Raw genomic sequence first — 4,091 nt, 5'->3', positions numbered from 1 at the left:
CCAGCCCCGCCCCTGGATTGCAGCCCGCCCAGCCTTTCCGTACCTGCTGTCAGGTGTGCTGCAGCACGCTGGGGCCCCGCTAGGTGTTTCCCCGGGTTCTAGGCCATCTTTCTGCGGGGGTGAGGAATCCAAGGCTACCTTTCAGCAGGAGGTTCAAGACCAACTTTCTGCGTGAAATTCAAAGCGAAACATTTACTCAGGGGATTCTTTTTTTTTTTTTTTTTTTCCTTCTCTCTCTCTCTCTTTTTTTCAAGGCTCACAATACAGGGACAGAGTCCGGGGCTGCAGGTAAAATCCCGGTGTTAGCCCTCTGGACAGCGTTGTCAAGAGTAGAGGGAGTTTGCTGCTAAAAGCTGCAGAATTCCACCTCACCTCCTTAAATGAACCGGAGGGACCTCAAGGAGCTTGAGGTTGGAGCCCCAACTTCAGGTTTCTGGAAGGCGAGACGTGAGTTGAGCCAGAAAATTGTTCCTGAGATAGTGGGCTGACTGGAAAATGAAGATAATTAAAGCGAAGAGAATTTTAACTCACCCTTCTCCTAGATCCCAGGCACAGGACCTCACCTCCTGGCCTTCACGCCGGGCTTCAGAGCGCCAAATATGGTGGGTGCCCAGGTCAGTTTGTTGACTGGGTGGATTTGTGAATATCAATATGTCCCCCGCATTGTTGATGGGATAAAGAAAAATCAGGAAGAACGAAGAAAAAAAATAAATAGAATAGGTAACAGGAAGATGAGCCAAGTGGGGGAAAGGGAAAATAGTTTTTGAGGGGTGGTTAGATTTTGAAAAGCATCCCTGATCCTCCTTTCTTCCGGATCTTCAGTTCGTTCCCCATGAGGAATGCTCACCCTCCTCTCTTAAGGAAAACCAGGCTGGAGGGAGGGGAGCTGAGATGGGGAAGACAGGAATTTGAGCAAAGTAGCATCTTCTAGGATGACCTGTTTTTATTTACCAACAGAAAGAAATAGTAGTTCTATTGAGTTCAACTGAGTACATACATACGTGTTGAGAGGAGAAGATTTATCAGACCTGGAGATATTAAGAAAAGAAAAGGCGCCCCTGATCTATGGGATACATAATTATAATATGAATACATAATTAGGCTGTGAATAGCAAAGCCTACCACTAATGCAGCACCCACTATGTGCCTAGCATTGTGCTTAGAACCATAAATATGTGTTCACGTCCATTCAATGTATATTGTTCCCTGGAATGGTGTGTGGGTAGGGTCACGGGAGGCTGAAAGAGAAGAGGAGAAACATTTCTTGTCATTCAACACATAGAAATATTTGACAATCACTTACAACTACTTGTGCTGCATTAAAGACGTAGTGTAAATATGATACTCAAAACTTTGGGGAGTTTATATTCTGGTGGGGAAATATATTTTGGGGAGTGGAGGGAGGGATGAAGAGAGGGAGAAAGGAAGAGGAGAAAAGGAGTGAAGGAGGGAGAATAGGGAGAAGGGAGAAAAGGCAAAGTAAACAAGCAAATTGTTTTGTATTCTTCTATGAAATGGTCAGTCAAGTGTGGCCACAAGAGAAGCTCAGAAAAATAAAAGCTTTATTACACTCATAAGTGCTAGTGACAGGAGGCATGGGCACTATGCAGGGCCAAATGGGAAAGACACCAGAGTGGGCAGGAGGCAGAAGATAGGAGGGGGTGGTTTAGGCTCCTGCTCTCAGAAAAGGCAAAACAGGGCCAGCTGAACAGTTTAGGATTGGCTACAACAAACAATGTCACCAGGCTTGGGCTGTACGATGGTCCCTAGTTGCCTGGCACCTGGCCTCAGGATGAGTGAACAGAGGAATGCTGTCTCCTGGGATATATGGGCTCAGTAGATGAGCCCTTATGGCTCCGGATCGGTTAGTTTGCCTACCAAAGACACACTCCTGCTGAGCCTTTGCTCTCTATACGAATTGGAAAGGTCTCTCTCAAGAGGTGACATCAAACTGAGACCCTGAGTACAAGAAGAAACTGTGTTTGTAAAGAGCTGAGAAGCATTCCAGATGAGGGGAAGGGTGACATCGGCCCAGCCCAAGCAGTTGCAGGAGGATAAGGTTGCCAAATGAAGTGGGAGAGGCAGAGCCCAGATCCCACGGAACCTGGCAGGTCTTCACAAAGAGATCGGACGACTCAGAAAGGTGTTAAGCAGGAGATAATATGACCCAAGGACTTTGCCACTGAGTAGAAAATGTATTGGAGAGGGAAAGTACTGGCACAGAGGGGCCCACTTGGAAAACATTTGGGTATGAGGTAATAGAGGGCTCAACCACAGAGCTGGCAGTGGAGGTAGGAGAAGATATTGGAGTCTTTGGTTGGAGATAGAATCAGGTCGAGTTTCTGACTATTGAAGACAAAGACAAAAATCAAGGGTGACTGCAAGGTGGTAGTTGGGGATATTAATTCTGAAGTACAAATGGTCCCAGACTTACAAGAGTTTAACTCATGATTGTTTGACTTATGGTGGTATGAAATTGTAACCATGCAAACTGGGGCTCGGCCACTCGGCACCTTGAATCTACATGACCCAACAATATGTGTTGAAGGAAACAGGTTTTTATAAACAGGGTTCCAACCCTGGGGGCGCTGAGAGCACTTCTGCTGAGTCCTTCTCTTCCATGAGACCTAGAACTTCCCTTGCTCCTCAAAAGGCTACAAGCCAAAAACCATGCCCGGAAGTTCCCCGTTTCCTTATTTGCCCATCAGCCAGTCATGCAAATGGGTGTCCATCCTCTGGAACATGCACTTGTGGGTATCAGAGTTGCCATCCTCTCACAGCCGCTGTCTCCTTCAGGATCTGGGCTGCGCTGCTCTCAGTCTCCATGTGGCGGTCCAGGAAACTGTGCCGTGCTACACTGTCCCAGAGGCTGGAGCCCAGGGAGGCACATATCTCAGTGTGGGACCCTGCCTCCAGGAGTGGGTTCCCATGCTCTGTGGGGTCTAAGCGCCTGGTGGGCCCCGCATCTCATAGTCCCATGAGCACTCCTGTCTGTGTGGGGAGCAGAACCAGAGGCCCAGAACATACAAACGCCAAAAGCCCAGAGGGAGAGAGCTTGCACCAAGCTCTAAAGTCCCCTACGGAGAGCCTTCATACCAAAACAGTGACTTCTCCTTACGCCCTTCAGAAAAGCAGAAGCCTGTAGCTTAGCATTCCAGGTCACAGTTCAGCTCCAAGCACCTCTCATGTGTCTGTGAGCTTGGCCAGGCAGGTCCCCACAGCTCTGGGCCAGCTGTGCTGCCATCTTCTCCTGACGGACCTCCAGGCAGATCTCCAACCTCATTGCAGACGTTCCTATTACTAGGCCCGACTGAATGCTTTAATTCAAATGATGGGGTTCAGGCATTCAATTTGAATGCTCAGCTCAGAACTTCCCACGTGATCTTACATCCAGCTTTCCTATTGTATGTTAGTTTCCACCATTTTTGTCAGCTCCCAGTGTCTTTGACCCTCTTTCGGCTGCCATCTTTAGTCAGGGCAAGAGTTCCCAGGGACTCATGAGCTTCCAGTGTAGGCATCCAACCCCACTGCTCATGCAGGTGTTGTGCGAACTTCCCCTGCAGCTTTGTCATGAGTCACTCTGCCAGTGCACAGTCGCACGGTCACGTACACAATTTGCAGCTTCTGCAGATTTTCCCTTCAGGAAGGCACAGGCTGCTAAACTACCTGTGTTACATAAGGTGCCTCAAACTCTGTACTTTCTGCTCTGTGGGTACCCTACCCTGCCCCACCTCCAGGATTTGGGGGGATGGCGGGTCTCCCCTGCCCTCAGCAGACCCATGCTCTGTACCCCATTGCAATAGCAATACACATTCACTACAAACTATACTTTGAATTGTGAATTTTGACCTTTTCCCGGGCTAGTGACATGCAGTACAATATACTCTCACATTCTGGGCAGTGGCAGTGAGCTGTAGCCCCCCAGGCAGCTGCGTAATCATGAGGGTCAACAGCCGGCACTCTGCAGTGTCCTGTGTTGCTGGTGTTTTCCAGGTACTGTGTTCCATACACATCTAAAGTAGGCCAGGCTAAGCCATGGTGTTCAGGAGGTTAGGTGTACTAAATGCTTTTTCATGGTATCTCCAACTCGG

This window comes from Phyllostomus discolor, chromosome 10 (genome assembly GCF_004126475.2).
Source record: "Phyllostomus discolor isolate MPI-MPIP mPhyDis1 chromosome 10, mPhyDis1.pri.v3, whole genome shotgun sequence".
NCBI classification, from domain to species: Eukaryota; Metazoa; Chordata; class Mammalia; order Chiroptera; family Phyllostomidae; genus Phyllostomus; species Phyllostomus discolor.
The sequence above is the reverse complement of the archived record's forward strand: the minus strand, read 5'-3'. Positions refer to the sequence as shown.